The sequence below is a fragment of the Balaenoptera borealis genome, assembly GCF_965194805.1.
Source record: "Balaenoptera borealis genome assembly, chromosome: 10".
Classification (NCBI taxonomy): domain Eukaryota; kingdom Metazoa; phylum Chordata; class Mammalia; order Artiodactyla; family Balaenopteridae; genus Balaenoptera; species Balaenoptera borealis.
Window position 1 is genome coordinate 109,517,008 of NC_138874.1, and position 9,529 is coordinate 109,526,536.

The 9,529-nt window shown below is 49.3% G+C and overlaps 1 long non-coding RNA gene across 1 annotated transcript; it reads right to left on the reverse strand.

The window, feature by feature from the left end:
• Positions 1-1,737: 1,737 nt before the first annotated feature.
• LOC309635745 lies at positions 1,738-7,091 on the reverse strand. Its single transcript, XR_014248990.1, has 2 exons — positions 6,776-7,091; positions 1,738-2,339 (listed from the first exon to the last, which is right to left on the reverse strand). It is a non-coding gene; the product is annotated as an uncharacterized lncRNA (long non-coding RNA).
• Between the last annotated feature and the right edge of the window lie 2,438 nt (positions 7,092-9,529).

Sequence of the window (9,529 nt, forward strand, 5' to 3'; positions counted from 1 at the left end):
ACGGCCTGGTGTTGTCTACTTACCTTTCTGTCCTCTCCTGCCCTTCTTGGAAGGTCCTTCCATTACTGCAGAGGTCTCTTGGGCTTTTGTGATAGACTCAGGAGAAGGAGGAAAGGGAGAGGGGCTCGGGACAGGGGCAGCGTTGATGGGAGGGCCGTAGTGGAGGCTACTGGAGTTTTCTAGGTATTTGGAAGAGAGGAGCAGCTGAGAAGCTGCAGCGTGTGAGCAAAAATGATGTGAAGGAAAAGGGAGAATTTAAGAAGTGCTGCCTGGACCATGTGCCCCGTTATGAGTGTACTTATGCCTATGTGAGTAAATGAACCCATGTGGAGATGCCTTCATGTTGAAATGACTTTGGTTGCCAGATCACGTTCATTTGACCACAGTGCCCCTCAGAGACTGGACCACTTGGGAATGGCTTCACCAGGGTGATAGACACTTGCCTGTCGTTTGACTCAAATGATTTTTGTTAGATCGTTATTTGGTTTTAATGAAGCAAGTTTAACCCCTGGAACACTTTTAACATACGGAAACAGAAATATTAAAAAATGAATAAAACTTTGGTATTTGAACAGCTTTCCCACCTTCTATTAAATGGAATAGTCACCTCTCCTCTTCCTGCTTTTCCCTTCTGCCAGCTCTGTGAGGACACACCCATCTTGTTCATGGGGTGTGGGAGGAGCTCCAGGGCCATTGCTTGGCCCCCAGTAGACCTTCAATATGTATTTGTTGAATGAAGGTAGGAATCAGTGAAAAGTCAGGTTCTCAATGGCCAAGATTCCATGACCATTTTACGGTAGAACAAAGCCCATCCTGTTTCCACCCCAGGGTCTCTGAATGCACATTTTCAGAGTAGCTCAGATCTGAAATCTGGTCTTGTGGGCCAGAGGCTCTGGAGACTTCCTCTCCTCTCCAGTGCTTGCCATGGCTCTTGACTCTGTCTTTACAAAGCAATAAGACCGCATTTATTATAATGTTGGTCACACTGAGGCAAGTAATAAAACTTGAGAGGTAGATATGGAATCATTTCATTTGAACATTTTTAGCTTCACATTTTTCAAATGGCCATTTGGCTTTGTATAGACACAATGAAAGAATTACGACCTTTGGCCAACTTTACTGAACAAGGCAATAAAATATAGTTGAAGTATATAGTGCCTTTTGATTTTTTCTTGACGGTGGGGGTGTCATTACAGCTTGAATTATTCTGTTTCATCGACATGGACAGGAGCTTTCTACAGAGACGGAAGAGTCCTTTGTATCAGCCTATGAGCCTTCTGGAGGGGAAAGATAAGCTGTCTCGGGAATGTTCATCTACTTAAACATTCCTGAGAAAAGGAATTTCACATCTGCTTAGCTGAGTTCCTTAGCTTCTCTGAGACTCAATCTTCCCTGTAAAACATGGACAAGACATTACCTGTTCTGCCTTCTTTATGTCATAATTGTGTGAACCAGTTAGGAAAATATATCTTAAAGTACTGTCCAGACTTTGAAGTGGCATATAAATCTATCTCATGTTCTATTAGCTTAAAGTGACCCTACCTTGGATGCCTGCAGTATATATCATAGACCGCCATATGAAAAGATAAATCTTAATATTTGTTTTAAGAGTCAATAATGCAACATTTGTCAGCCACATAATCATTATTTACCTACAATTGCAGATTACCTTATGAGGATAATGACTTGGGTAATTGCTTTGTCATAGCAAGATATCCACACACTCATAGCCAACCGTGTAAATGATAGCTTTTTAATCTCACAATTACAGAGCAGTGTGAAGGCTACCGAAGGGGTTGAGATATAATTGCTAATTGCCAAACAGTGCACTGGGACTTTATTTATTTCCCATCATGACAGTTTAACGGCAGGATGCAAAGCAAGTAGTGTAATTTGGGAATGGTTTGCATACGTCTAAGGCGAAGATTTAGCCCCAGACTTTTCAAAGTTGCATTGTTTTAGTTCATGTTTTAATATGCCACTCCCCAACGTGAGATGCAAACATATAAATCGGAAGGCTTGCCTTCAACTCTTTCAAGTAATGACCTAAGATGGCAGGTAGTGTGGCCTGGATGTTACCTCCTGAATCAGTGCCAGCTTCAATGAAGGTCCTCAGGGAGGGGTCAGCCTGGAGGTCACACCCCTAATGAAGATTGTTTAGATCAATACAGGAAAGAGGTCATTGACTCACATTCAGTCCAATAGGTATCGATTCAGCTCTTTGTAAGAGGAGGACAGCACTGGAGTGGGGTTCTTAGAGTTGAGATCCTGGCTCCACTATTTCTGAGCCATGTGACCAGGACCAGTTACTTCTCCTCTCTGAGCTTTACTTTCCTCATCTGTAAAATGGGAATGATAATAAGAGAATATTTATGGGGGTTGTTGGGAGCAGATTAAATGACATGACGCAGGGTAAGTACTTAGAGCAGCACCTGGCACACTGGCAGGAGGCTGGCCACATTGGCACTGGCGTACATCTGGGGTGACCCCATGCCCATGCCTTCCGACACTAATTCCTTATGACTTTGTTTCATGGAACATCGCCCATCTCACAGGGAGTCCTTACATGTCCAACTTGTTGACAAGTTATATTAAACTACCCTATCAGCTTAAAGCATCCTGCCTCAGGGACTGGAACGTGACCCCAAGGATCGCTCACCTGCATTATGTGGGGAGACATTGCATCTGGGCTTCCCTGATGCTCAAGTGACGCTCCCAGAAATACTTTACTTTTTAAGGCTAATGAATCCGATTTAGCTGAGAGGGTCTTTGTGTGAACTCTCAGTCTTCCAGTTTGGTCTGCATGGGCACCAACCAGCTCTTACTCAGCAAACCTCTGCCCATGAGCACTTACCCTTACACTTGAAGTCCCTGCCTTCTTCCTTCATGGACACGCCCCTCTGTTTGCCAGGGTTCAAGTGAATTCCAGCCTTGCCTGGAGCTGCTTTCTATCCACCCAACCTTCAGGTTCACGACTCATCCTGAAACCCACACAGGTTATGTTCACCAGTGACTTCACCAGCCACTCAGGCAGATTTGCACAAATAAGACCTCCACCTTGATGCTCAGAGCTTGACCTTCTTGGCCCCGTTCTGCATTTCAGAGTCCCAGCCCAAGATGACAGCTTTCCCTGGAGAAGGCCAACATGCCCAAATGTGCCTACCCCAAAACCTTCCAATGTGTCTTCCTTGTGGCCAGACAGTTCTGACCTTCTAAGAACCACAAGTCTCCCATAGGAGTGGGGAAGGCAGGAGGTTTCAGAATTCTTCCCTTAGGAACAGTCCTGGGAAACTCTCAAGGGAAATTGTGCTGCAGAGTTGACATTTACGTTCAAATTCAGATTTCTATTTCTCCTAAAACCTTAGTCTCAAGAGGTTTGGATCCATAGAAAAGAGAGACTTGGACAGAGGAAAACATAAGTGCTTCTGATTGAAAAGAGGAATGACCTGGTTCCAGGTGAAAACCTTTCCCAGGTAGCAGCTCTGTGTCAATGTGTCTCTTTAGTGAAATGTTTTCTGACCCATTTTTGTGACTGTGAATAGAAGCTTCCCCACGATTCTGCCCTTTCACAGGTCTGGAGAACACGACATCTAGCTCTACATAAACGGAAGTGGTGTGTTCTAAATGCTCATCTTTTCAGCATAAATCCACGGGGAGTGACTGCACTAGGCTCATCTTTTTAGTAACATCAAAGCCAAGTGCAGAGAAAATGTACTAATAAAGCAGAAAAGGTCAAAGGGTATAGGTGAACAATTTTAATATTGGGAGAATGAGCAATTTTCCTTTTTTTTTGATATGAAAAAATGAAAGACCTTATATTCTAGGTAGGAGTCCTGAACTGTCTTTGCTAAGAGATGATCACTTTTTAACCAAGCTTATTTGCATTTACTCCAGAAGTTCCACTCATTGGGACCTGACCATCCTCTGGTCTATTGGTCCGTGTGTCTGGTGAGGAGGAGGGTCTGTTGGCAGCACCTCCAGATGCAGACCCAGACCCCGGGTCTGAATTCCTGGTCCTCCACTTTCACGTGGCCTTGGGCAAAGTTGCCGATATTCTTAGCCTCAGTCTCCACATCTATGAAATGGGCAGAGTAATAGCTGCCTTGCAGTGACATTGTGGAATGTGTGTAAAGGCACAGGAGAGAAGCTGAGGAAATGGTGATGTCTCTCATCTTCCTCTTTTCTTTTCTCCCCCACCCTTTCCTTCTTTCCTTCATTTTTTGAAGAGCTTTTTCTAGAGGGTGTGCGGGGAGACAGGATGGGGGCAGTGGGATTATTTGAAGACCTGGGGTAACCGGAAAGCTGGAGTGTGTTTTCAGACCTCACTGAACAATGTTTCTCAGAGTGTGGTCTGGGGACACCCCCATCAGAGGCGTCTGAGGGGCTCGTGTCAAACGCAGGGTTCTGAAACCCATGACAAACCTGCCCAATCAGAAGCTCGGGGGCCAGGCCCTGGGAATCTGTGTGCTAACGAGCACCGGGGGTACCAGACACTGCTCAGTGACTGCAAACGGCCATCGCCCTTCTTTCTTCTGACCTAATCCTGTTTTGTTCAGGGGTCCACCCTTCCCTGACGAAACTCAGGGGCAAATCCTGATTGGTCTGAACAGATCAAGAAGCCCCTCATCTCCCTGCCAGTGACAGGTTTAGCAGAGGGCAGGAGCCCAGGATTGACCAAGGAGACGTGCCAGGACAGGTGCTGGCGGAAGGGTTTCCTTGTTCTTTGAAACACTCCTCTCTCCTTCCACTAAATGCTGTTGTGTCTGTGTGATGCCTGGAACTGGGGTGCCCATCTTGTAACCCAGGGACCAGCCAAGGGCAAAGCTCAAAGTGTTCTCAGTGATGTATCAAATGGGATGGAGTTTTGGGGGGAGGCAATTTTTAAAATGGAGATATAATTCGTATAACGTAACATTCACTATTTGGAAGTATACCACTTAGTGATCTTTTTTCGTGTGTTCCCAGTGCTGGGCAACCATCACCACTAATGCCAGAGCATTCCTCTCACTCTGCAAAGCAACCCATACCTATTACAGTCACTCTCAATTCCCCCTTCCCCAGCAATGGGAAACAACTAAGCTACTTTTGTGGATTTGCCTATTCTGGACATTTCTTATGAATGGATGCATTCAGTATGTGATCTCTTGCTCTGACTTCTTTCCCTTAGCATAATGTTTTCAAGGTTCATCCGCATTGTAGCAGTGAAGTGTCAACACTTCATTCCTTTTCATGGGTGAATAATATTCCCTCGTATGGATATACCACATTTTATCCATTTATAAGTAGGTAGACATCTGGTTTGTTTCCACTTTTTGGCTACCATGAATAATGCTGCTATGAACCTTCATGTACAAGTTTTTGTGAGGACAAACATTTTCAAATCTCTTGGGTATATACATCAGGTGGTTCTTACACTTCCTAAAATTTGAGCAGTATGGCAGAGGGTCAGAAACAGACTCTGGAGTTTGACCTCCCGGGCTCAATTCCTGGCTCTAGCAACCTAGTTTGGGGACACTGGGCAGGTCCATCCTGCCTCGACCCTCCTGTCAGATGGTGGTGGTAACTATATTGTCTCCACAGGATGGTGGCAGGGATTAAATGAGTTAATCCATTAATACGCATTTGAACGCTACATAATTAGTGCCCCCAGAATGTTAGCTGTTAATATCATGCCGCCATGCCAGAAGGAACACACTGCAGACTCTCCTGCTAAATTTATTCTTACCTGCCTCTGGGGAGCTGAGGTGGGAGTTAGAAATCCCTCTCTGGAAACACCAGCATCCCCTCCTCCAGCCCTTCAATGATACACTGGCCAAACTGGTCGGGGAAAAAAAACTGGTCAAATAAGAGTGGGCAGTAGCACTGCCTTCTCGATTCTTTTACTTCCTTCACTTTGGGCTAATTATTGAAAACACAAGCTTTTTCTTTCTACACAAAACACAAGCCCAATCTGCTTCACAGTTTTGTGGCTAAAATTTTTGCCCAGTTTTGGCTCTTCTTTGGGTCATCCCCTCTCATTAGAAGGCACATTTCCCTGGACTCCTTGCTGCGTATATACCTCGATACATTTTAGCTTCTCTTGTTCAAAGGTCAGTGTTCTCAAGTCGGACTAGCGATGGCGTGGTTCTCTCAGCCCATCCAGATGCCAACCAGCGCGAGGATTGATGTGCCCTTAATGCCATGCCTTAGCCACGGCTTCAAGTGAGAAATACAAGACAAGAGATGGCCTTGGGAGAGGGTTGCCGTCCTCCTTTTTGAGCTCTCCTCAAATGTCATAATTGATGTGTTATAATTAATAACTAGTGCTGCCCCAGCCTGAGCTGAAATGCACATCCTGGTCCCACGGGGCACATGTATCTTGGCAGAGCTATAGTTCCTGGGCCTGTAGTTCAAGACTCTTCAGTGTTACAGGGACCTCCTTGCCGGGCCTGGAACTCCGAGGCAGGTAGAGGATTTGATGTAGCCGCATTGGGGTCTGGACCTGAGACACCTCCTATCCCTTATTCACCTTTGTGAACACCCTGCTCTTGGAGTCTTGATGGCATCCCGACAAGAGGACCCCGGACCCCATTTCCCTCACTCTGGGTCCACGTCTTTATGTTTCTACCGGTAATGTAGGGTCGTAGCTAAGAAGCCAGGCCCTGGAGTCAGACGATGTAGATGCAGAGCCTGCCTCCATTGCTTTTAGCTGTGTGATCTAGGGCAAATGCCTTCACCTCTCTGAGCCTTAGTGGCCTCATCCGTAAAAGAGAAGGGAAAACAACGTCCTCCTTACCTTGTTGTTTTGTGGGTCAAATAAGACAAAACAAAGTGCTTTGCAGAGTCTCTCGGCCAATTCTCAACAAAGAGGAGCTGCTGACACCATCACCCTGGCGCCGCTGGTCTGCCCTCCCTGAACTCGCCATCTCCATCCTTCGGCTCTGCTCCTGTTTTCTCTCGATAAGCAGCAGCACAGATCCTCTGCCCCAGCAGAGAGCTGACTCCTGTCCCCTATTCCTCCTTGTCTCTCACACACTGGGGACCAGGCCCTCTCTCCCTTTCAGGCCCCGCCCCGCATCTGTTCTTCCCGCCTCCTCTGGCTTTCAGCCCCCTCGTCCTCGCTGGGCTCCGGCCTGAATGCTCACCGCCTCACACTTTGTCCCACTGCTGCCAGGCCTGTCTTTCTAAACCACAGCTCTCAGTGCTTCCCACTTGCTCAGAGAACTTCGTGGTGATCTCTGGAAACAGGTCCGGGCCTTCCCAACCTGACCCAGACTACGGTCCGGTCTCCTGGCAACCTCTCTCCCACACGCCAAAGGAGACCTGCACTGCTCTGGGCATGCTCAGGCCTCCCGTGTGCGTTCACGCTGCCCGCAGCCCTGAACACCCCTCCTGCCCAGCCTGGGCTCAGGGCAGCTCTGCCCAGACCTTTGCCGGACCTTTCCTTTTGACCCCCTTGTCCGGCAGAAGCAAGTGCCACCCAGCCCTTCGTGCTCCCGTTGCTCTCCTCTGGCTATCAGCGCCTCTGTCTCTCTCTGCTGCCCAAGCATCTCCACTGAGGTCCACGGCGATGTCTCAGCATCCCTGAGGGCTGGGCCTGGGCTGATGGGACCAAGTCCAGACCCCCGCCCACGCCCCAGGCTGAGCAACTTGGCCAGAATCTATTTGGTTTATTGGAGTCCCGCTTATGATTCATTAAAAAAAAAAAAAAAAAAAGATGCTCTGCCGCTGACAAAGCAGTTCTAGAATCCACAGTGATGGTCACTAGAGAACCAGGAACGAGCCTCCCACTAGGAGATATTCAACAGGTAGGAATGGAAGTGAAATTTAATTTCTCAAACCTGGATACCACATGTGAGCGTGTTTTCTATGGCTGGGAGGGGGCTCCTTGGTCCCCAGGACGGAGAAGGAGAGAACTGGCAAGGCTTTGGGGGATGGAGGAACAGCCTCGGCCCGAAGGTGGACAAGGCAGTAGGAGGCAAGAAGGGCGTTGAAGGGTGCGGCCAATTCTGGGCAGATCTTGATAAGGGTCTGACCTCGGACGGGGTTGGCAGCCCTGAGCTTGTGCTCAAACCATCGGGGCCTCATGTTACCAGCGCTGATCAACCCGAGTCTATAGTTCGTAAAAAACAATGATAGGTCTGCTTGACTCTTGCCCAGGCTGTGGAATCCAATGCTCATTACAACCCTTTTTCGCTTCCAGGCCTGGAATGAAACGTCGAGCTGCTGACGGCTTCCTGCAAATTCCACGGTGTGTTTTGTTTAAGGGGGAGAAATGCATCCAGCTCTTCCTATGGGCTTTCCTTGCTCTGTCAGCCACACAATAAATTAGACGGGTCAAACGTTGTAGATTTAATCTCACTGTGAACTGAAAACATAGTAGCTCTCCCGGCCATCGGAGACTCCGCGAGCACTCGGTGACCCCCCAGTGAACCAGAGGGGCCCGGGCGGCCAGCAGGTGCAGCTGGAGGGACTCAATGTGACATTCACCGCGATTCTTTGTGCCCTTCTGAGAACTGCGGGGGAGCGTTTGGAACTGAATCCTCCAGGGCATTCCCTCACCGTCTCACAATTACCTGTGCCAGGCAGAAAAAAGGAGAAATTGAGAGAGAGGAGAGCAACGGGAGGAGGGAGAAAGGGGCCGATTCTCTGCGGTGCTGGGGAGGCCACGGCGGTTCCAGTGAAAGACCGACTTTAGCGCAGGAGCCAACGGGGTAGGAAAGGGGCGATAGAAACCGTGTTTGGTAGAAACAAATTGCTCTCCACTTCCCGGTGACACGGAGAGGCCTGCGTGGTCCTCGGGGTCGGAGATCGGAGAGAGACTGCGGGTCCGGGCAGGGGGGTGGCACCGGCTGGGCGCAGAGGCCGGGCGAGTCTGGTGGCTTCGGGACCTGCTGCAGGGCACTTGCCTACTGGCTGCTCCCGGGATAGATCCCCGGTGGCGATTTGGAGCACCTGGTGGGGGAGCCGGCACCCTGAGCCGGCTGTTGGGTGGGATAAGGCTCAGGGGGTGGGGAGAGCCGGGGTGCTGAGCGCTCCCCTCCCCGCTCTGCACAGCCTCTCACAGGTGACCCTTGCAAGGCGCCGACCTCGGGCACGAGCATCCGCAGGGGCTGGCATTTGGAAAGGTCGCTGGGGAACTCAGAGCACGGTAATGAACTGACCTCCGCTGGGTTTTGATTCTGCTCAGACAAGTCTCCTTCTCCACGGGAAGAGGAGGCAGTGGCAGGTGAAGTCCGTCTGCATCACAGCAAAGGCCAGGGCGCTAGAGGCTCCAGGTCCAAGTCTGCGAGGACTCTCGGCGGCGCGGTGGGGGGCTTAGGGTCTGCAGGAGTCAAGATCGAGAGAGAGAGAGGACTGACTACCTTACAGATACCCTTTAGGGAGGCCCGACCCCCTCTTCCACTCCTGCCTGTGATTCACCATCCGCGCGGCCGCATGAGTGCTGATGCCCGGGTACCCACCACGCTGGAAATTCCGCAGGTGGTGAGAGACTGGACAAACGTAGAGAGAAGGGCACGGGGCGGCCAGTCTTACCTGCCTGGCCTCT